The 25,001-nt window shown below is 38.9% G+C and overlaps 1 protein-coding gene across 14 annotated transcripts in view; it reads left to right on the top strand.

The window, feature by feature from the left end:
* PSD3 (pleckstrin and Sec7 domain containing 3) overlaps positions 1–25,001 on the top strand; it is an 804,858-nt gene that overhangs the window by 53,362 nt on the left and 726,495 nt on the right. The window contains exon 2 of one of the 14 annotated variants that reach the window (XM_069075743.1): positions 1,601–1,682. The exons of the other annotated variants lie outside the window; for them this stretch is intronic. The gene's annotated coding sequence lies outside the window, so the exon portion shown is untranslated. The remainder of the gene's footprint in view (positions 1–1,600; positions 1,683–25,001) is intronic. 14 annotated transcript variants of the gene reach the window in all.

The following is a 25,001-nucleotide window of genomic DNA, read 5'->3' as shown; positions in this document are numbered from 1 at the left end:
GATATCCCCACTTTGTTTCTAGTTATTAGTATTATTTCCTTTTACTCTCACAAAAAAAAGTGCTGCTGTTAATACTTTAGAATATATGGGGCCTTTCTGTCTTTGATTTCCTAGGGCTATGTGCTTAGGCTACAGGCCATTTAGTTACTTTTCTTACATGATTCCTGAGGGTCAAACCTGCATTTTCAGCCTTGGGTTAAAAGATATGAGAGCTTAGTAAGTGCAAGATGATGTAATGGAAACAGCCCAATGGACTGTCTAGTATCACCTCTACCACTAACTACTTATATAACCATAAACAAGTCATTTGAACTTCCTGAGCCTCTGTAAAGTTCATTTTTTTTTTGTTCAGCAAATATTTTGAAAAATTATAGCGTGTGTTTGGTGCAAGGTACAATTTAAGTTGCTCCAAAGTGAAAGGCTCCGATTCAGTAACTATAAGGTCCCTTCTGGTTCTAGTGTTACATGAATCCATGCATTTGCCCACTGCCAAAGGGCAGCTAAGTGGCACAGTTGTTAGAGCGTTGAGCCTGAAGTTAGGAAGACTCATCTTCCTGAGTTCAAATCTGACCTCAGACACTTCCCAGCTGTGTGACCCTGGGCAAGTCACTTCACCCTGATTACCTCAGTTTCCTCATCTGTAAAATGAACTGGAAAAGGAAATAGCAAACCATTCCAGTATCTTTGCCAAGAAAACCCCAAGTGGAGTCACAAAAAAAAACCAGACACAACTGAAATGATGGAATAAAAATAACAAATGGAAGTATCTGTGCCAGTACCACAGCCCAGATGTGCTGGCAGTGAGCATAGAGAGAAGGATCCAGATGTGAGAAATGTTGGGTAGGTGGAATCAAGGGGATTTGGTAATTGCTTAGGTAGGAAGGAGGAGGGGGAGGGAAAAAACACAGGTGACCTTGTGTGGTTATATTTAGTCTTTCATTCCTCTCCTTCACTTTGCAGTATTTCACAAAGATCTTTCCAGATTTCTTTATATTTTTCATGCTTGTTATTCTTAACTGCATTACATATGCATATATTACATATATATATTCTTAATTGCATGTTATATAAATATAATCAAATTTATTTAACCATTCCTCTGTTTTTGGACAGTTAGATTGCTTCCAATTTTTGTTCTGTGTGTTTAAAGAAATTGGGGGTGGGGCGGATTTACAGAGAATGTTGTCATGAAAACCTTAGGAGAGATAACTCTACTTTTGTTTTTACTAATACTTTCACACATGTTCCCAACAATGGAATTATTCCATGGTTCATCAGTTACTAAATACCTTCAAAGTACAAAGATCTGTATTGGGCACTGTGGCTACGTAGATGGAATCAGACACAGTTCTTTCCCACAAGGAGTTTGTAATCTAATAGGAAGAAGATAAGACATGTATACATTTGTAAACAAGATTTCCCAAAAGTCTAAGAGCAATTCTAAGCTTTAATATGTTACAGCTTACTAAGACTTTTAAGAGACCAAATAATGCAAAACAAAATTGACAGATAACGTACTAGAAGTACAAAGCTCTGTGAAATATCCAGTGTCTAATGCAGAATTGAAGTTAAAAAAATCATTATCAAATTTAATTGGCAGGTAGGTGGTACAGTGCACAGAGTGCTGGGACATGGAGTTAGGAAGATCTAAGTTTGATTCTAGCCTCAGACACTTAACTATGGTAAGTCACATAATTTTTCTGAGCCTCAGTTTCCTTCTCTGCTAAAACTAGCACCTACCTCACAGGGCTGTTGTGAGGATCAAATCTGTAAGTTCTGTGTTAATATAAGTTATTATTATTATCATTAATTGGATCCAAGGAGAGAGAAAGTACTTTTTTTGGAGGGGGGAAGACAAGTAAATTGGGGTTAAGTGACTTGACCAAGGTCACACAGCTAGTAAGTGTGTCAAGTGTCTGAGGTCACATTTGAACTCAGGTGCTCCTGACTCCAGGGCACCTCCTAGCTGCCCCAATAAAGTACTTTTAATCAAGAAAAATTTAATGGAGGATCATAGATTTAGAGCTGGAAGGGGCCTTGGAGACCACTAATTTATATCTCTTCATTTAAATGATGAGGCTGAAAGATTTGCCCAAGATTAGACAGCTAGTAAGTATCAGAGTCAGGATTTGAATGAATTCTTCCTGATTTCAAGTCTAGAATTCTCTCTACTCTGCCAAGCTAGACTTTGAAGAATGGTCAGAATTTATAAAGTTAGAAATAGGGTCAGGGACAAAATAGTTTCCATCCTAGGCACTGAGGATCTTATGAGCACATATTTGGAAGCAGAGAAGGGTGAGAGCAAAGAACAGTGAATAATAGAGTTTGTCAGGAGGACAAGGAATGTGTTAAGGGGACTGATGTGTACTAAAGTTTGAAAGGTGAGTTGGAGACACATTGTTGAGGGCCTTGGATTCCAGAAAAGGGGATATCTATTTTAGTTAGTAGGTAATGAGGTTATTAGTTGAATACCCTCAGTGTCTATAGCTCACTGTTAATGGAGCGACAGAGAATACTTTTACTTTCTATACTACATGACAACCATTTCAGTATTTATCATCACACTGGATAGAAGGAAAGCAGGGTAAGTATATGCTGTGTTGAGTGCTGGGCTTGTGTTCAAATCCTACCTTTGGCCTTTAAAATTGTATGAGATTATCTGAGGCACTCAACTCCCTAGAGCTTTCCTACTAAGTCATTAAAAGGTTGTGATTTGTGTTGGAAGAAGGATATTACTACACTGGGAGCTCTGCACACTGATGAAATCATAGGTTATTTGCATATTGAATCTTCTCAGGATTTCTTTCCCAAGACTATGTTTGAGTTTCATTGATTGAGAGAAGAAAGGATGTGACTATTCCAATCTTTTAGATTTTTTCCATGATTATGAATTTATATTTGTAGGTAAATATGGGAGAAGAGGGGACAAAGTGGTCAGTCATGGGGTTTTGTTAACACAAAGATAATTTATCAATAAACCTTTATTGAAAATGATGTATAGAATTAAATTAAGTGAAATTTGATGAAAAAGTACACACAAAAACACACACATCCCCCTTGGAATCCAAAAGGGCTCCCATGTACAAGATATGAATTGGTTGCAGGAATTCATTTCACTTGACTGTAAATGTTTGTAATAGGAGTTTTTGATTTTGTTTTTGTTTTTTTTTGCTTTTTCAAATGGTGGGGCATGGGGAAGGGAGGGAAATAGGAAAGAAATGTTAATCTGAAAGGAAAATTCATATTAAAAATTTTAAATTGGAAAGTTCTATGAAAAAACTATCTACTGACAATATCAGCGTTTACGTCAGTTCTCTTAAGAGGGATATCTTCTTTTTAACTAACTACCCTCAAGTGTGGGATTTGGTTAAGACATAAATTCCTACCTAATCAAAAAAACCCCATAGGCCTATCACTATTTTGGTGTGGGGACTTTAAATGGAATTCCAGCTAACTCCATTTACTCTTAGGATAGAAAAGGTATATTCAGGCTCCCCTTAATATAAATATTTTTACAAGAGGGTGTAGTTTGAGGATTGTAAGGTTCTAGTAGAAACATTCTGGAAGAAATCCACATTTCCAAAGCATATTTGCAACATGTAGACAAAAGAAGCTTGTTAATTTTTCTGGCTTCGTTTCTCTGCTGAGAATTTAGCCATATCAGAGATATATGAAAAATGCCCCCAGACATCATTTTAGTAAATGGAATTTGCCCTGAAAAGTAAAAACATTCATCCAAAGAAAAAACAACAAATTCTGGGCACCAGTCCAAGCACCTGGTTTTCTATAATAGCTCGTTTTCTTGGATTTAGTCTCTCTCTCTCCTGTGTGTATATAATGATGGACCTTCTACACCAAACTTTGTGGTTTCAGTTCTTCACTAGTCTCATCCTGGGGGCAGCTAGGTGGCCCAGTGTATAGAGCACTGGACCTGAAGTCAGAGAGACCAAATCCAGCCCCCGATACTTACTAACTGTGTGATCCTGGGCAAGTCACTTCACCCTGTTTGCCTCAGTTTCCTCATCTGTAAAATAAGCTGACCAACCCCTCTATTATCTTTGCCAAGAAAACCCCAAATGGGGTCACAAAGAGTAGAACACTACTGAAAAAAATAACTGAATACACATTATCAGCTTGGGTATTGATCTGCTGGATCTCATTAACCAGCCTTTGCTGTTGTCCTAGGAACCAGTCAAAAGAGATGTCACCAGGCACACAGCTGTGGGACAAAGGTGAAAGATGATACATTTTTAATGGAAATAGAGTCGGCATAGGAGCAGAAAGAAGACACCTGAGAGGAGCTGGAGATTGTACAGTGATGGGGGTAAAGGCACATGTGGGGCAGAGAAGCTGACCCACTAAGGAAAGTACATCGTCATGATCTGAGAGTCAGTTTATTATTGTCGCAATAAATTTATGTTATTATTCATTATTATTACATAATAACATAATATGATATAAATAACTGATTATTATCCCAATCAGTTGAGCTGCAGGAGGAAGGCAGCAGCTCTTGCCAATAGCTCTAACAAGCACATCAGCCATTCTACCAATCTGCAGATAAAAGGAGTTTCAGCCCAGTTATCTGGGCTCCATTTCACTTTGCTGTGGTGGAATAGAATAGCTTTGAGGAGTCTGGTTTTACTTGGGTGATTATAATGATAATAGCTAACATTTATATGAGGCTTTAAGGTTTGCAAAGCACTTTATGAATATGATCTCATTTTATCCTCTGGGAGGTAGATGCTATTATTGTCCCCATTTTACAGATGAGGAAACTGAGGCAGCGATTTTTTTTTTCAATGATTTCTCAGGGTCTCATAGATAATGAGTATCTGTGAAGCAGAATTGCACAATTTGCCCTCTCGTTCTGATTCACCAAAGTATAGAGGCAGGACAAAAGTCAAGTTGACTGGTAATGACCTGGGATGCAGTGGATGACCTTGGCATCTTTGATGTCTGATCAAGCTCTAAGCACTTCACAATGCCTGCTTCAGTTGCCTTCATGGCTGTTGAAACAAACTGTTCTCATCTACCCATTCTGCCAGAGAAAGTCTTCACATGCTTGGGGTAGACATCCCTCTAACTCACCAATGGGTTTGAGGCCTTTCAGTTCCCTTCAACCTGGTTTAGCCCATTTGCTGAGACAGTTTACTGGGGTGTGGCCACTGTACATGGTACAGCTTCTTGGAGTCACAGGTGAGAGTTGGTCGAGCCCTGAAAAGGGTTCAGCAGCCCCCACACCAGAGGCATCTGTCCTCCCTGAACATCCCATGCAACCCCTTTCACTTTGTTCCTAATGTCAATCAACCCTTTTCCGAGCTATTGCTGCAGGATTCTTTTCAGTAGTTATAACTTTGAAGTCAGGGAACTGAGAGAACCCCATGTTCTCTCCCATGGTCTCCTCTTCATTTCCACCCTGTGTATGTTAACAAGGGGGTGGAGAGGAGATGAGGGAGTTCTGAGGGGGGATAGCAGATAGTGATCAGGGGCCACCAAGTTAAATTGTATTTCTGTCTAACTGTATCCCTAGAAGCAGACAGTGGTAGTATATGCAGATTTATTGTGAAGATGCAATGACCTAGTATGTATAAAGCACTTCAGAAACAAAGTGATACGTAAATCATATTTCCTTCTTTTCCTCTGCCTTCTATCATTATTTCTACCATTTACTGATGTCTCTCAGAGTACTGTGGCTTATTCAACTAGCCTTTTATTCAACATTTGGAGGTGTGTCCCTTCTCCATCTAGGATAAATCCTTCCTACTTTATGCAGGGGTGAGGAACCTATGACCTCAAAGCCACATGTGACCCTCTAGGTCCTCAAGTGCTACCCTCTGACTGAATCCAAACTTGGACTGGGTCAAAGTTTTAGAGAACAAATCTTTTTATTGGGAGGATTTGTTGTGTGAAGATTGGATTCAGTCAGAGGGTAGCACTTGAGGACCTAAAGGGCCACATGTGGCCTCAAGGCCTCAGGTTCCCCACCCCTTGAAGAGTTTCAAATGGGGCTACCAGATCACCCTGGTATAAAACGTGTATCTGCTTAAACCATTTTGTTGGTTTGTTTATAGTCTTGTAAAGAAAAACTTATGATGTGAGTCTTCAAAGAGATAACTCCTAGAGGGGGAGGGAGATTGGGAGGCACAGTTCATGACTTCCCACCTTGGTGTTTGAAGTTGCTATGTGCTTTAAATCAAGAGCTTGGTTTTCAGGGTCCCAGAGAAAATGGTTGTCCACACCTTCTTGAACTTTTCAGTACTCATGTGCATGATCTTGCATAATAATAAGTTTTCAAGCAAAAATTTGGTCTTTGTCAAACTAAAATCTCTTGAAAGCTTTTTTTATTTCTAAGATTCAAGAATGGTTTTTGTTACGCAGAATCTGTGTTTAACTCCAGGCAAGTTTTCAACAAGCAAATTGTAAGCATGAATGGAACTATGAGAGGTCAGCTGGTCTTCCACTAGATTACAAAAACAGATTAGAAACAAATGAGAATTTGTCAACAGTTTCTTAGACTCTTAGAGTTGAAAGGACTTAAGTGGTAATTTAGGCTGTCCACCTCTCCTGATGGAGTCATACCTTCTATAATAGCCTCAACAAGCTCCTACTTAAACAGCTTCTACTTAAACATCATGGTCTCCCTGTAAGAGCAGAGGATCTGGAATTAAAAACTTATGTTTGAATACTAGCTAAATCCCTTAACTACTTGGGTGAGCTTGGCCTACCTGCTAGGCTTCAATTCATTCATCTGTAAAAATGACAGGTTTGCACTAGACAGCTTCCAAGGCTCCTTCTAGCTCTAAATCCTATAACCTATTTGCGATGGTATAATTCGTCATTCTACCCCAATGCTTGTCCCATGTTCAGATGACTCAGATTGTTTGAAAATGCTTCCTTTGTTTTTGTTCAGTCGTTTCTGACTCTTTGTGACCCCATTTGGGGTTTTCATGGCAAAGACACTGGAGTGATTGACCATTTCCTTCTCCAGCTCATTTTACAGATGAGGAAACTGAGGCAAATGGGGTGAAATGACTTGCCCAGGGTCACACAACTAGTAAGTGTCTGAGGTTGGATTTTAACTCAGCAAAGCTGAGTCTTCCTGACTCTACCTAGCACTTTATCCATTGTGCCACCTGGCTGCCCAATGCTTCCTTACTCTGAACCAAAACTTGTCTCCTAACTTTTAGAGGTCCCAGTTCTGAATTTTGGACATACACGAAATAAATTTAACTCTTCTCCATGATAGACATCCAAATATCTGTATGACTTCTATTCTCTTATTCCTCCACAAAAGTCTTCTTATTTCTCAATCGTGATCCTGGTACTTGAAGTTTAGGTCAACAGGGAACAAACCCTGGCCAATCCTACCAAACTGGGAACATTTTGAGAATGAGCCAGATATTGTACACCTGTGAACTCAGTTATTGACTATGCTGGGGGTGGGAGCAAGGAAGTGGGGAGGAGAAGGGGGATAAGGATGGTGGGTCTCTTTAGTTCAGTAGTTCAAAGCTGTAGCATGCAAGCAGTGTGATGTAAAAAAATAGGCAAGGCCAGGTAGTATATTAGAAATATCACTGGACTCAGAATCAAAAGTGCTATGTTTGAATTTCTTCCATTTAAGAATGTGGCCCTGGGCAAGTCAACTTCTTTGATTTTGAGTTTCCTCATCTCATAGTTAGGTTTCACAGTAGATAGAGCAAAGAACTTAACATCGGTAAGATCTGATTTGAATCCTGTCTCAGACATTTATTAGCCATGTGATCCTGGGCAAGTCACTTAACTACTTTCTGACTCAGTTTCCTTATTTGTAAAATGGGTATGATAATAACATTGACCTCCCAGAGTCATTGTCAGGATCAAATGAGATGACATACAAAGAGTGTTTTGAAAACCTTAAGGAGTTGTATAAAAATTCTGGCTATGATTATTGTAAAATAAATATGATGCTTATGCTACCTGTCTAAAATGTTATAAACTGTAGAAAATGAAATATGAGCTGTTATTAATAAACATTTTGAATGAAGCTGCTCTGACATTTCATAATTTCATAGATTAAAAGGTCTTTGAAGGCAGATAACCTATTTTAATTATCTTTGTGTCTTCCTCATATACTAAGAGGGCTATTTGCTCCTACTAGAAACTTAATAATGTTTGACCATTGTCCAATAACGTGTAAAATGGTTTCTATTTGCATAGTGCTACAAGTTTGGTAAAATGTTCTCATTGAACTCTCAACCCTATAGGTTACAAGGGTCAGGAACCTGAAACCATGAGGTCACATGAGACCCCCTAGGTCCTCGAGTGCAGCCTTTTGACTGAGTCCAAGTTTTCCAGAACAAATCCTTTCATTAAGAGGATTTGTTGTGTGAAGTTTGGATTCAGTCAAAGGGCCACACTCAAGGACCTAGAGGGCACATGTGGCCTCAAGGCTACAGGTTTTCCACCCCTGAAGGTGCTATTTTCATCCTCATGTTTTAGGATGCTAGGAAAAGCTAAGAGATTTGTTTAGGGCCACACAGCTATTAAATGTTGAAGATAGGATTTCTTCCTAACTTCAACATGATTGGTTTATTCACTGTGCCAGGCTGCTTCTAACAGTGCCCTTTTTTCTATTCTTTATTTTCGTATTCAGAGTCTTTTTCATTGAAATATTCCTATCCTCAGCACTCACTTCTGAACTGATTATTTTAAAGTTTACAAAACATCACTAAAGAGATGAGTAGTGGAACTTCTCTTTTGAGTCCTGGCTCTGTCCGTGAACTGACTGGGGTCACTTTGGGTAGGTCATTTTCATCTTTTTGTCTCTCCTCAGCTGTAAACACTTTCCTGATCTACAAAGAGGATGCTGGTTAGCGGGAGGAGAAAACAGATGTGACTAAACTGAATACTGCTTTGTTGTTTAATGCCTTCCAAAGCTTTCCTTAGACAGATGACATAGACCGAATCATCTAATACTGCCTAGAAGTATGAGCTTTAAAGATACATGTGTATGGAGTGTTTTGAAATAGTATGGAGGGAGAAAACATGGATAAAATGCTATGATGGATTCTTCAAGGGCTATCCATAATGGGCTCCTAGACAGATGGAGTGTTAGAAGCACCACACCTCTATTCTTTGTTCCTGTTGCATCACTAGACAATCGGTCACTCCATTAGCAGGTCACCTGCAGAAACTCATATTCTGATCAACATCCTCTGGCCTCCCAGGTGAGGTGGCTTTCAGGCCCTTTGATGAGCATCTTATGTTGGAAGAATTAGTGCAAAACATGAATTTGCTTTATGTAGAAATGAATTCAACATGTCCAGTTCCTGTTTTTGCCCAATCCTAATAATCCAGATTCCCCTACTACTTAAACCAGTAGTTTCTAAACTCTTTGGTGTATCTTCATCAATAAAACCTTTTAAAGCGTGAGTTCCCATATACACATACTTGTCTTTAATTTCATACACTCTACTGGATTGACTCCAACCTCCTCAGAAGTGCCTTCTTTCCCATCGCAGAGAAGCTTCCACCCTGAGACCCATTGTCCCAGTTGATGAATCCCTAGCCAGACTGCCATTTTATGGCCATACTCAGCCATGCTTATTTCACTTCTCCCTCTCAGGATTTCCCTGCCCCACTTTTCAGCAACCCTTTCTATGCTCTCTTCTCCTGTTTTAATGTGAGCTTCTTGAGAGTAGGGATTATCTTGCTTGCTTCTCTTTGAATACCAAGCACCTTAGCACAGTGCCTGGCATATCGTATGCACATAATAAATATATTCTCTATATGTTTTGACACACAAATGAAATACAGAAAAAAAAATTAAGGGATGAGATAAAAGATAAACTGAATGGCAATAAAAATGTTTAATTGTTGAAAGCACAGCTAGGTGGCACAGTGAATAGAGAGCCCAAAATCAGGAAAATTCATCTTGCTAAATTAAAATCTGACCTCACACACGTCCTAGCTGTGTGACCCTGGGCAAGTCACTTACCCCTGTTTACCTCAGTTTCCTCATCTTCAAAATGGAGAAAGAAATAGCAAAACACTCCAGTATCTTTGCCAAGAAAACCCCAAATGGGGTCATGGAGAGTCAGACATGACTGGATACATATTTTTCAAAAGTAAGAAAGTATTTTTGCCTAAGCAAAGGAGGGGAGAGGGCGTGTTGAATTATGGACAGTAAGAGTGGGGAGGAGTGGCTAGGTGGCGCAGTGAATAGAGCACCAACCCTGGAATCAGGAGGACCTGAGTTCAAATCTGGCCTCAGACACTTAACACAAAAACTAGCCGTGTGACCTTAGGCAAGTCACTTAACCCCAATTGCCCCATCTTCCCCCCCTCCAAAAAGCAAAAATTAAAAAAAAAAAAGAGTTGGGAGGAGAAGGGAGGACAACAATTCCTGTGGGAGTGGGCCAGATTGGGAATGATTACCTGTCTGCCCACCTCCCTGAGGAAAAGCAGAAAAGTCTGACTCTCCAGCAGTGCCTACATTGGGGACGGGCAGGGGGAAGGAGCTCAGTATAGTTAGGCAATGACCACAGGAAGGCTAAAGAGCCGTAGTGCTTTCCTCTGTTCTAATTTTTGCTTCTTGCTCCTCACCTAGGAGACCAATGACCTAAACTATCCTTGTATTCTAAATTGAATCCTTTTATAAAATGATTTAACTAATTAACATCATTAGCAGGAGACAGGTATACCTTGCCTTACGCAGTCAGTATTACAATAGGTTGCAATAGCTATCTTCTTGAAAAATTGTACATAACTTTGATTTTTACAAATCAAATCATGAATTATGGTGATCATTTGCCTTCTAATTTGTTGTGGTAAAAATAATGCAGGAATCTTGAAGGTAAAGATTTTTGCATATTATTAAGGATATTAAATATCATAGAGGAGATAGGGACTATACCTGTGCCTTCATTGGTTTAAGGAACCTCCTGGTAAAGAAAGTCCCTCCACTTGGAGGTCAGTTCTATCTCTGCAACCTGAAGTCTTAGAGAGTTACCCAGAGCACTGAGAAGATAATGGGTTTGGCAGGATTCTGTAGCCAGTACGTGGCAAAGGCAGGAGGCAGGATTAGAATACAGATCTTCCTGGTTTTGAATCCACTCCATATCCACTATATGTTGCTATCTCTCATATTTAATACATAATAAATTAAATAAGATTTTGTGATTGTCCTGCTCACTTCCTCAGTTTATGTATACCTTGGTTATTATCCTTTGTTCTCCAAAAAGACCAAAATGACATCACTAGGCTAGAGTCAAGTTACAGGGTGTCTAATGAGCTCAAAATGTTCTACCGCAGGTCAGGCACAAATAGTCCATGTGAACATTTGGGGTGGATTCTCCAAATTTGCATGTCTTGAGTTTCTTTTGAACTACTCCAGTTCTGCTTTGCTCATAGAGCACATCACCTTCTCTGGTGCGGGCACGCCATACTGGGCAGTTCTGTGCCAGTGTCTCCAATATCACACAATCGATTCCAAAGTTTTTAAGAGAGACCTTGAAAGTGTCCTTATAGGGGCAGCTAGGAGGTGCAATGAATAGAGCACCAGTCCTGGAGTCAGAAGGACCTGAGTTCAAATCCGGTCTCAGACACTTGACACACTTACTAGCTGTGTGACCTTGGGCAATTCATTCAATCCCCATTGCCTTGCCTGCCCCCCTTCCAAAAAAGAAAAGTGTCCTTGTATCGCTTCTTCTGACCACCATGTAAAAACTTGTCCTGTGTGAGTTCTCCATAAAAAAGTCTTTTTGGCAAGCATACGTTTTGCATCATACTCAGTGGATATGCCATTCAGAGCAAAATTTGGTGGTGTTGATTTTTAGAGAAAGAGGGCCATGGGGACCCTGATCAACAAAGCAAACCTTTATTTTACATTTGGTTTTTATTTTTAAAAAGTAGCTTATTAACTTTTGGAATCTCAGAAACTAGTAGAGTAGAAAGCCACTAATAATAAGGGAATAGTTAAATTGCATTACATCAATTTAATCTTATACTATAAAGTAATTAAGACCAACAGTCATGAAGATTTAAAAAAACAAAAAACCAAGAGCTTTATAAGACAAGGCAAAGCAACAAAAGCAGAACCAGAAAAATGGAGTTCAAATTAATTACAGCCCTAAGAGGAAAAGTGAATGGGAATGAACAAAGAATTCTACTGAGGACTTGGACTGACTCGATGCTATAATGACTTCTAAGTTGAAATGAATTATTTTAATAATTAATAATTGCTAAACATGCATACATAGATGGTTGTATTTGATGTGCCATGTTTTTAATGTATAAAACATTTAATTTTACAAAAAAGAAAGCCTAATGCCTAACTTAGAGTCCTGTGCTTAGGCAGGTAATGACTCTGTATGTATATATGTATATGTGTTGTTTACACACATATATGCACATACATACACACTTACATACAAAATGTATGCCTATATGTGTGTACATGTAGGTATATAAGCATATATATAAATATGCATCATGTATGTATCATGTATATATGTGTAAGTGTATCTGCTATATACATATATTACATATGTATATCTATGCACATATAAATGTATATATAATCATCACAAAGTTCAGTACCATAGTGCAGCTACTATGTATGAAGAATAGCATTAGAAATATGGAGAAAGCTCGAAGGAGACAAAATCTAAGAAAGGAGCAAGGAACCAGCACCAATGGGCTTAATTATGTAAACAGAACTGCCCAGTATATGGATAACAAGCAGTATGAATTAAAGTTGCTAATGGAAGGACACCACGTCATGAGACTCATTGAAATGTGGGAGGATGAGAACCATGCCTGGGGAATGACTCTGGAAAGGAGTGCCTTATTCAAAAGAAATGAGAGGTAAAGGGTGGGGGTGTGGGAGGGTAAAAGGAGGGCAAGTGGACTATTAAGATATACTCCTCATCCTTTGAGAAGTATGGTGGAAAGCACTTAGGTAGAGATCAATGGGCAAGGAGCTGCTATTGTCATCAGAAATATGCCCCAGAAACCTCAACAGAAGGAAGAAATACAGGAGTAGTTTGGGAAATAGGTCACAAGGCTGACATGGAAACATGATTCAGTAGTGATGGGTGACTTTGATTATCCAGCTATCTCATAGCACTTTCTTTCTGCTCCACCAAAGCAACTAACAATTTCTTGACTTACCTTAAGGGGAAGCGACCAACAAGACGATCTTGTATATTAGATCTGATTTCCCCTAACAAGGATGTTTCGTGGATGGAAAAGATGAGAACCTTGAGGAGGAGTGTATTGAGGAAAGCAGATTTCAAAAGGTTCAGAGAGGATGAGTAGTATACTATGGACTAAATTTCTACAGGGGAAGTCAGTCAAGAAGGGACAACATGTTCGCAAGAGCGGAAATTCTGAAATTACAAAGAGAAATAATTCTCTCCTAATGAAGAGGAAAGGGGGGAAGTTCTCTAAAGGCAGGAATATGCTGATAAATGTTTAATAACTGACTCTCTAGAGGGAGAGGAATATGTGTGTGTGTGTATGCTCAACACACTTTTAAGCTTAATTTGAAGATACTAATACTTTCTTAAGTTGAGAATCAATAAAACAATAAATCAAGACCTGATTTGTAGTCTTTGCCAATTTCTGAGGTGTAAATACTCACACTAAAAATTTAACAACTGACTTTTGTGAAGTGGTACAAACTAGCTTCAGCCTACCACATCCAAAGGAAATAAAATGGAGATTCAGGGACCTTACCAACCAGCTTAGGTTTAAAGATATGCAAAAAAGATGAAAGCAAGAAAAGTAGCTGGGGGGAGGGGAGAACAGTCAATTTGGGGGAAGGGAATAAGAATTTATTAGGCACTTACTATGTTACTATGTGGTAGGCACTGTGCTAAGTACATGACAAATCTCTCATTTGATCCCTATGGCTTTGTAAGGTAGGTGCTGTTATTATCTTTATTTTGCTGTTGAGGAAACTGAGGCAGACAGAGATTAAGTGACTTGCTGGGGGCCACACAACTAATAAGTGTCTAAGACCAGAGTTGAACTCAGGTCCTCCTGACTCTGGGCCCAGCACTCCATCCCCTGCACCACAGGATCAGAGGACCTGTGTTCAAAATTCAGCCCTTCTACTTATTACCTGTTTGGTCTTGGGTAGGTCACTCCCCCTTCTGCAACTCATATTCCTCATCTGCAAAATGAGGTAAATTGAACTACATCATCATCTCTAATATCCTTTCCAACTATAACTCTAGGAGCCCAGGCATTAATGAAGGTCAGATAGAGGGGAAAATGCTAATGAATGCCAGCCTATTTTGGAAAAGAGCAAAGAATAGATGGGACAGTTTGATCACTAATGGTCACTCAGCTGTTATTTTGCTTCCATTTCTGATCCCTTATAGCAAGGTTGAACTGAAAAAGAAAAAAAGAAAAAAATTGCTGCTATGGAGTCAAAGAATTTGGTAAGAGGACACTTTTAAGTCACTAGGCCATAATGAAGGACATACTAGGGTAAAGAAGGAGCTAACAAAAGTGATTGCTGAGCCATTGTCCACAATTTCAAAGAATCTACCATAGAACTGAAGATGGGAAAACTGCCTCGATCTTTTTTTTTTTTTTGGGGGGGGGGACAGAGCAAAGTGTAAATGATGGGTCAGAGAGTTTGACTTGAATTCCTGTTAAAAAGCATACTATTTTTTTTTGCTTTTTTTTGGAGGGGGGAAGGTAGGGCAGTTGGGGTTAAGTGACTTGCCCAAGGTCACAGGGCTAGTAAGTGTTAAGTGTCTGAGGCCAGATTTGAACTCGGGTCCTCCTGACGCCAGGGCCAGTGCTCTATTCACTGCACCACCTAACCACCCCAAAAAGCATACTACTAAGAGGATAATTAGTGCACATATTGAGAAAGAAATGGTGATACTAAAGCAACAGCATGGCTTTACCAAGTACAGGCCATAGCAGGCTAACCTTATTACAGTGGTAGAACAGGGCTATATTGTAGACAGAGTTTGTCTAGATTTTAGCATATTATTTGGGAGGATAATACAGAGTGGGCTAGACAATAATACTATTAGATGTGTTTAGAACTGGTTGAATAGGCCAAACCCAAAGAACAACCATTAATAGTTGGATGTCAACTTGGAAGGAAATATCCCATGGACTTTCCCAAGGATCCATAGTTGGTTTGATGCATTTAGCATTTTTATCAGTGCTTTAAACAAAGACATGGGGATAATCACACTCATATAATATTTTATTGTGTCACAAAGGATGGTTGTAAGGAAAAGAAAATAAATAAATAAAGTTAAAGTACTATGGAAATACCTTATTGTTGATGATGACTTTTTCCATAAGTTATGTAATGTTCTAAGTTTCTGAGTGGACCAGACCTGTTGTAAAGATTAGAATTGTTTCTTGTTAATCATTTACTTTTTTTTCAGTGAAAGTAGGAGAGGGCTTGGATGGTTTATAAGTACCTAAATCACTTCTGCTAAGCTGATTTGTCATGGAGAGAAGAAAAGAGGATGAGTCTAAAACACAGGCTTTTAAAAAGAGCCATTCCCAGGACCCTTGGAATAACCTTCAGTATATCTTCCCAGTTGACAGAGAATTGGCCTTGGAATAAGGAAGAAAACTGGGGTTCAAGTCTTGCTAATGACAAATACTGGCTGTGTGACCCCAGGCAAGTCAGTCAATCTCTCAGTGCTACAGACAGCTTTCTATTATAAATTAATGACTGATTGGCTTTGGTGGCAGGAGTTTCCAGCATTCCCTACAGGGATGAAATCACACACAATCATAGGTCTGGAGTTGGATGTACCTTTGGAAGTCATCCAATCCAACCCATCCTCCCTATCCAACTCTCCCCGTTCTCCCCTAAATCTATCTTTTCACCTATCACTATCCTAAACGAGCCAGTTTCACTCTTCTTCGCCCTTTGCTTTCTCCCCAGTTGCACTCTCTTGTCTTTCTCTGCTGATCTCAGCCGACTGGATGGTAGGCTAAGCAGTGAGTCAGCTCCCCCTGCACCCAGGAGAACACTGACAATGGACTCTTTTACCGCTCCAGGTGTGAGTCATCCTGGAACACCAGTGGATGTAATACAACACTATGACATCACTTTTGCAGCCTGCTCTTTGGCCCCAGAATGGCTATTGAAAGTAGTGATTGAACCTGTACCAAATTCAAGCTTTTTCAGACTAACCTTTTGCAGGGTCAACATCTGGTGATTGCTTGCTTTTTCCACCAGCTAGCAGTCTTCTAAGTGAGGGTTGAATAACTTGGATAATGAGGTTTTTAGAATTCTGGGATTCTGTGTGAGTTGGGTAAAATGTGCCTATAGTGCTGCTTATTGGATTTATTTTTTTTTCTTATATTGTCATTTACAGATCAAAAGTTGTAAACAGCAGAAAGAACCCTTAGTAAACAGAAAATTCATCTTGTAAGTGTGCCAAGAGGCAAATAAGCAACAAACATATCCCATAACGAACTAGAGGACAAAAATATCATTATAAGTTGGCTAACTGCCAGAAATATGCTTTAAAAGCCGTTAAGAAGTTTCTGTAAATGAGGATTGGAGTGCCCCAAAGCAGTTTCCATTTTGATGTTTTTATATATTGCATTATCTATTCTCCAGCATCATTTCCTAGGAATTGGAGCACTCTCCTCTAGGACACTTGCTTTCTCAGTAATTTATAGAACCATTGATCTAACAATAAAAGGGAAGCACTGAGAGCTTATGGGTCATATATTGTTTGAGCTTGATGAAGCCTGTCCCTGAGAGGACTGGAGGAAAAGATATCAATACAAATAAAATTTATTTTGGTAGCATGGAATAGTTGATAGAGGATTAGAGTCCTGAAACCCTGGGTTCACATCTGGTTTCTGAGGCTGGTTGTGTGACCCTGGGAAGATCTAGTTCAACTTGCCTCAGGCATCCATCCCAGATGACTGAAGCTGGCTTACTTTACATTGGCCCATTCTATTCTTTAGGGGCAGAGTCTAGTGCTATACGACACAAATTGGAGAGCACATAGTCCTTTGAGGTTCTTGGCTTTTAGCCCCAACACAACACACAAAGAAATAGACATTGACTCTAAGAGTTGGAAGAGATCTCCTAGAAAATTTAGTCCAATCTTAATCCAGATATTTGGTATTACATCTGTCTAAAGAAGTTCAAATCAAGTAAACAAGCATTTATTGAGCGCATTCTATGTGCTTGGCACGATACTAACTGCTCAAGATTCAAATAAAGGAAGAATGACAGTCCCTGCTCTCAAGAAACTCTCACAGTGTAATGAGGGAGAAAATTTGCAAACATTTATATATCTACAAGATATATACAGGATAAATTAGAGATAGTCACGAAAGGGAGACACTAGCACAAAGAGGACCATGAGAAACTTCTTATATAAAATGGAATTTTAGCTGGGACTTGAAGGAAACCAGAGAAGCCAGGGGATGAAGGTGAGGAGGGAGAGTATGGCAGCCTTGGGGAACAGCCAATGAAAATTCAGAGTCAGAAGACAGAGTGCCAGTTTTGAGTAGCAAGGATTCTGGTATTGCTGGATCGTGGCGTACATGGTGGGAAGTAAAGAATAAGAAGACTGGAAAGATAGCAAGGATCCAGGTTATGAAGGACTCTAAAAGTCAAAGGGTGTTCTATACTGGACGTAACAGGGAGACTCTAGTTTATTGGTCTGCCAGTTGCAAGTCTCTCCCCATCTTCCACTTAGCTATCAAACTGATCTTTCTTCCTAAAATACATCCGACTACATCATTCCTCCATTCAATAAACTCTAGTTCCTGGTACCTGCCTATTAGCAGATATATAACATACTCTCCTACTTCTTTACTCAAATTTTTCTGTTAATCTGAAATTTTCCTTAAATACAAAGAGACCAGGAGTTAATTAGAGATAAATACAAATACAAATTAACTCAGAGATCCCAAGTTCTGCCTAAATATTAGGAATATTCCTCACTAGGGACTTTAGAATGATCATGATTACACTCCTAACTTTTTGTTTGAATAACTTCCCAAAAGTCACAGAAAAAGGAACCATACTGACTTTATGGGTCGTTATGTTATCTCTAAGCTTAAAATGAACCAATTATTGTAACAGAGTATTATTCATGAATGACTATTTTTGGGTCTCACTGTGCCATCAGTTCTGACTCCAACTAATTGTACTATTCTCTAGCTGAAATCTCTCCAACTTACCCCATGAATAGCACCAGAGACTCTGTCAAATACTTGTTAAAATCTAAGTAAACTATGTCTATATTATTCCCTTGATCTGCCAGTCTAGTGATCCTGAAAAAAATGTAGTAAGATTAGTCTGGTGTGGCCTATTTTTAATGGAGCCATGCTAACTTTAGTTAATATCATTGGCATAAGGTTTATAGACTCTATGCATATCCTCTTTATGAGAATTGGAATAAAATTTGGCCTTCAATCCTTTGACATCTCTCCCATTCCCCATAGCTTTTCTTATTAAACTTATATTTATTTTTTCTCCCTTTTATCTTCCCCTGCCTTGAAAAAAAGAAAACCCTTGTAACAAATATATACAATCAAAAGAAATGGTCACATCGACTGTGTCCAAAAACCGTATATCTTATTCTGCATATTAGTCCATCACTTCTCTGTAGTAGCATTTTTCATCCTCAGTCCTCTGGAATTACAGCTAACATTGCATTCATCAGAATTCTTAAGTCTTTCAAAACTGTTCATTTTTTATAACGCTGCTCTTATCATGTAATTTTTTTCCTCCTAGTTCTGCTCACTTCATTCTGTATCTTTCAAATCACAGAATTTCAAAAATGACTGACAGTGGCTCAGCAACCATATTTGCCACATCTTTCAGTAGCCTAGGATATAGTTTATCCAAAGTAGATTACTTGAAGTCATCAAGGGAAACCTTTTTTTTTAACTGTGGATATCATATTACTATATACCTCTCAAGCCTGACTATAAGCCATTAATCAATTGTCTTTGGGTGTGATCATTTGACCAGTTTCAAATCTCAAGAAGGGTCCTATTTTTAGTCTACTTCTCTTCATCTTGTTCACAAAGACATGATGAAAATATTGTTAAATGCCTTAATGAAATCCTCTGTCCATGGTAATTCTCTAATCCTCAAGTCCAGTAATCTTGACAAATAAGCAAATCTTAGTTTAGCATGCTTTGTTATTAACAAAATCATGTCAACTTGTGGTGATTGCTGCTTCCCTTTCTAACTTCTCACAAGCCATCCCTTTAATAATCCAAGAATTTTACCAAGAATCAATGCCAATAGTTTAAAGGATTCATGATTATCTTTAGCCCCGTGACATTTTTATTCTCTACGATTTCTTAAAGTTCACTAGCAGAGATTTAGGAATAACCTTCACTATTTCTTTCAATTTGCAAGCCTGGTGACATTAACTTATTTATAGCAGATAGATGTTCCTACTATCTTCTCACTTTTCATACATTTAATTCCTTCTTAACCCTTTATTCTACCCAGCCTGAAGACCATTCCTATCCTTGGTAGAAAAAAATACAAACAATTTAAAAATAAAGTATGAACCAGCTTGCTTTTATGTTACCCATTATTAATGCTCTATCTAATCTAGGTTGTGGATTGGTAAACCTAGCCATTCTTTGTATCTCCTTTTGTTATCTACCAAAGACAGATAGATAGATAGATGATAAATAGATAGATAGATAGATAGATAGATAGATAGATAGATAGATAACTTTTTTCTTGTCCTTACCATTTTGGGGGTAAATTTCAGCTTATTCTATGCTTTAGTGTTCCTAAATAGTATGGTCTTTTGTATGTATTCTCAGGTACTTGTATACATTTCCATCCTTTTACCATACCATTTTAAAATATAAGCTCAGTAGAGAATTCCTTGTGCAGCCACACAAATCTCTTTAGAACCTCCTCCCATCCCACCTCTTGCCTTCTGTCTTCTCATTACAATCCCAAGTATGTTATCAGGACTTGGTCACTGAGAGCTATCTATCCCTATTGAGCCATTCCTTTTTGAGAATCTTAGACCATAAATTTAATGGGTCTAGATATCTTTCCTCAATTTTTCTACAATCTAAGAAATACATCAGACTGTGCCTGGGCTTTATTAACTTCCTTGTCTTTTCAACATTATATAGTTCACACTGTCTTCTGCTATGAAGGAAGAATGTGGATTTTTCTGCTTACCTTTTGGCCTATTTAACATAGTGATAAAAATAGTTTTTGAATTTTGCCTGAGTGATTTCCTGCCACAGACAATAGACACACACCTATGTTACTTTTAAAAAATGTTTTATTTTTTCCCCAATTACATACTAAAACAATTTTTAACATTTAAAAAAAATTTTTTAGTTCCAAATCCTATCCCTCCTTTCCTCCTTCTCCTCTCCCCTACCTGGGATGGACAAGCAATCAGATATAGGTTATAAATGTACAATCATGTAAAACATTTTGTTATTAGTCATTATGTACAAGAATTGAATAAAAGAAAAAGAGTGAAACTGAAAAATAGCATGCTTCAGTTTGTATTTAAACAATATCAGTTCTTTCTCTGAAAGTGGATAGTATGCTTCATCATTAATCCTTTGGGATTGTCTTGGATCATTGTATTGCTGAGAATAGCTAAGTCATTCACAATTTTTCATCGAACAATAGTGCTGTTACTGTGTTCTCCTGGTTCTCACTTCATTCAGGATCAACTCATGTAAGTCTTCCCAGGTTTTTCTGAAATCATCCTTTTTGTAATTTCTCATAGCACAATAATATTCCATCACAATCATATACCACAGCTTGTTTAGCCATTCCCCAGTTGATGGACATCCCTTCTATTTGCAATTCTTAGCCATCACAAAAAGAGCTGCTATAAATAACACCTCCATTACTTTTAAAATTGGTTTCATTTAGTTGCCTAAAAAGATATGCCAATGTGAATCTCAAAAGTATATAGATGAAAAGTGAAATTCAGTCAATCATATGAATGTTTAGTCTCCATGACACCAAAATTTTGAATGATTCATTTTTTCCCATTTCCTTCAGAATGTAAAAAATATATGTTACAGCCTCAATCTAAGGTTCTGCTTAAGAAAATTAGTCACCCCAGGATAAGTCATAATAGCCTTAATGTGGATTAAAACAGTGGAGGAAGGGTAGAGAAAGGAGCTTCAGATAAAAGTAACCAATTCATTCTCAAGAGAAAATTGGTAGTTTCATAGTGATGTGCTCTATAATTTGTTGATACAGAGGTTCGAAATGCAGGGAAACTCATCATGCATAAAATCACTTCCCATGCCATTGAGACAAAATAGAGAAATATAAAAAGTTGAATAGTAAACTTGTAGAGGGTTGATCAAAACTGTAGTCCAAGCACTTATTTATATTTATTCCAGTTACTCTCATTTTGCTTTTCAACTCTGCAAATTGTCTTGAGTTCATGTTTAATGTGTAAGGGTGAAATGGACTTAGGCTGATTGAACATTCTTGACAGCTCCTGTGGAGATGAATGGTAGTCATGCAAAATGCAATGTTCTGGGTAGAATAAAGTGGAGCCATTTTCAGCCACATCTTAGGCAGCTTGAGTGAGCTCTGTAGGCACATCTTGTGCTATAAAAAGATGGGGGCCTCTTCTACCTGCCCATGCCTGGCCAGTTTTCAATCTGTGGGGATGGTGGCACAACCACAGTACACTGTAGTCCATGGTACCATAGTACATGTGTCCATGGGTGGGGGGGATCAGGGATGGCCCTCATTTAGTACCTTGCTATTTCTATTTCTACAATATTTCTCTCATCTGACCCCTTCCCTCTATAGCTGCCATCTTAGTTCAGATTTTTTTCACCTTTCACCTAGATCATTGTAATGGTCTCCTAATTGATTTGCCTCATCTCTCCCTACTTCATTCAATCCATAATCCACAATGCTACCAAACTGATTTATTATCATATGCATAATACCCTTTTCATGGTGGTTCATGAACATCCTTGTGTGACTCCATAATACCATTAGCTTAGTTAACTGTGACTAAGTTTTTTGGCTTTCACTTATACACAGAGTTGTACCATCATCATTCAGTACTATTGAGGATGGCAGCAACATTAAGCTCCTAACAGACAGGTGGGAGGCCAAAACCACAAGAGTACTGTCAGATTCAGATCCCATTGAAGTTGCCCTAATTGTTAAAGATCAGAAATGAGTCAAGGGTCCAGAATCTAGGAGGGTCGGGAAGCAACTAGTGAATCTGAGTTACAGATTATCAAAGGTAAAACTAGGGACTGATGCCATAGAGGTCAGAAGAAAATCTTCCTTTGCTTTCAAACCCACTACTCAACCCTCAGATTTCTCTAATCTGGCTTTTGTCTCTATTGCTCTACAGAAATAGGTCCCTAATCACCTAATCCAATGGCATTTTCTTCCCCTCAGTCTTGCCTCCAATGATCATTATGCAGCACTGTTGACTACCCCTCTGTCCAGACACTCTCCTCTTGGTTTCTGTAACCCTGTAATCTCTTCATTCTTCTTAAATTTACTTGACTAGTCTTTCTATTTTCTTTAATGGTTTACTTTCTTATTCTTGCCCTGTGTAATGTAATGCCAAGGAAAGGCAACTTCCCAGGTTCAAAATACCAGCATAGGTGCTCTCCATTTTATTCAGTGACAAACCAAGAACAGAGAAGATCAAAACATGACATCATTCAAAATACAGCATTTACTAAACGTGATTAAATAATCTCCAAGTACTACCCCACCCCAGGACCTTCCAATCATTCAATCAATTACTAAGTCCCCTGTCTAAATACTTCTCCACCCCTAGGCTATACCTTCATTTAGTCCACCACAAAGCCCCTCTTCTCAAATGGAGATTAGTTTCCAAACATAAGTAAAGTACCTTCATTTGTCAATCACAGAGCATAAAAAGGTCAAAAGTTCCCCACCCCTGGATCACAATTGAATCTACCCCAGAGTTACAACAAGCTTAAGCACAGCATTTAATACCCAAATGGAGGTCTTTTCTTCATCTTGACATGAGGCAAGTTCTCAGCAATCTTAGTTCCTGGGGAGACAAGGCTTAGCAAGGCCACAAGATAAATTGCCAGTCTCTTCATTAATTCATCCTCTGTCTGTAGAACAGTCCTAGAACCCCTGAAAACATTAGCAAAACCCTCTCCCAGGTTTTCTGTAAACATACAACAAGAAAATCCTTCTTCAGGGCTTCTGAACCAACAGAAAGGTTCCCAGACCCCTGCAGCAACAGCACTGTCCTTCACCAGTGGACAGTATTCACTCTGTCTACAGGACAGTCTCCAGACCCCTGCAACAACAGCACTGTCCTTCACCAGTGGACAGTATTCACTCTCTGCAGGACAGTCTCAGGGCTTCTTAACCAAAAGCCAGGTTCCAGGACTTCTTCAACAACAGGACTGTCTTTCACCAGTGGACAAATCTGGCAAAACAACATCAAAACAGACAGACAAAGTACCAGCAAAACAGCCATGTCTCCTCAGTCCTTGGCAGCTCAGGGGGCAGGTCTCAAAAGTCCAGGGCAATTCAAAGTGGCCCTCAGCAATCCTTCTCAGTCTCTCTCTCTGCCTCCACGAAGTGCTGCTTCCAAAAAGTCCTTCTGCCTCTCTCTTGTCTCTCCAAATCTATGTCACCAGCTCCTCCCAGTTCAGGACTTTCTTTTCACATCAACAAGTCCATCCCACAGGTGGGATTAACAAGCTCTGGGTTTTAACACAATCAATTTGAAAACCAAGCCAATACAGGGGAATCTTTAATTGCCATTACTATCACACCCTGTGAGTCTTTTTCCTAGGGGGCTTTGTCCACAACTCTTTTTTTTTCTCTCCACCCTCTTCTTCCATGATCTCATTCATTCTCATGACGTTAGTTATTATTATCTTGATGCAGATAATCCACAAATCTGTAGCTTCTACCCTGTATGATCTCCTCAATTTTAGCTAATTCTTTTCCACCAGCACATCAGAACCTAGATATCTCCATAGCACATCTAGTATAACATGACCCCAAAACAGAATTCATTATTTTTATTCTGAAATCTGCTTTCTTTTCTAATTCCTGTCTCATTTGGAGGCCATCAGGGTTAAGTGACTTGCCTAAGTGACACAGCTAGTAAGTATCTGAGGCCAGATTTGAACCTCAGGTCCTCCTGACTCCAGGGCCAGTGCCCTATCCACTCTGCCACCTAGCTGCCCCTCTCTGATTCTTTTGATGGCAGCACTATTCTCCCAGTTACTCTGGCTTGTACTCACCTTTGACTCCTTCCTTTCTCACCCTCTATTTCTAATCAATTACCGATCATTGTAAATTTCATTTATGCATTATCTTTTATCTGTCCCTCTCTTTCCCATTTTCAGTCCCATCATCTTAAGTCAGATTCCTATTGCCACTTTACTGTATTATTAAAACAACTTTTTAGTTTGTTTTACTTCTTCAATCCCTTTTTCACAGTCTTGCCATATTAATGGCTTTTAATGGACAAAACCATTGATTAATATTTATTAATCTTTTTAATAAACATGTCTGCTCACAAATTTTCAATGGCTTTCCATTACCTAAATGGTTATGTCCAACCTCCTTAGTTAGACCTTCAGGGTTTTCCACAGTCTGGTTCCAATCAGTCTTTCAGCATCAGTTCATACTGTTCTCCTTATTAATACTTATTAACCTGCTCCAGGTCCAAACAAATTGGTCTTCTCACAAGTCCTAGCACACATCCTATGCTTCTTGCCTCTATTCCTCTAACCATTCTCTTTACTTGGGGTGACTACCCCTCACTGAAATTCTATCCAGGTTTCAAGACCTTTCTCAAAATTACCTCCTTCAATAAGATTTCTCTAGCCACCTTTCAAGGCAGCTAGGTGGCACAATGGATAGAACTCTGAGACTAGAGTCAGGAAGATTCATCTTTATGTGTTCAAATCTGGCTTTTACTGGTTGTATGACCCCGGGCAAGTCACTTCACGCTGTTTCCCTCAGTTTCCTTATCTGTAAAATG

This window comes from Petaurus breviceps, unplaced genomic scaffold (genome assembly GCF_028583685.1).
Source record: "Petaurus breviceps papuanus isolate PSGF00001 unplaced genomic scaffold, PetGlider_PUasm1.0 90919, whole genome shotgun sequence".
NCBI lineage: Eukaryota > Metazoa > Chordata > Mammalia > Diprotodontia > Petauridae > Petaurus > Petaurus breviceps.
The sequence above is the reverse complement of the archived record's forward strand: the minus strand, read 5'-3'. Positions and strand labels throughout refer to the sequence as shown.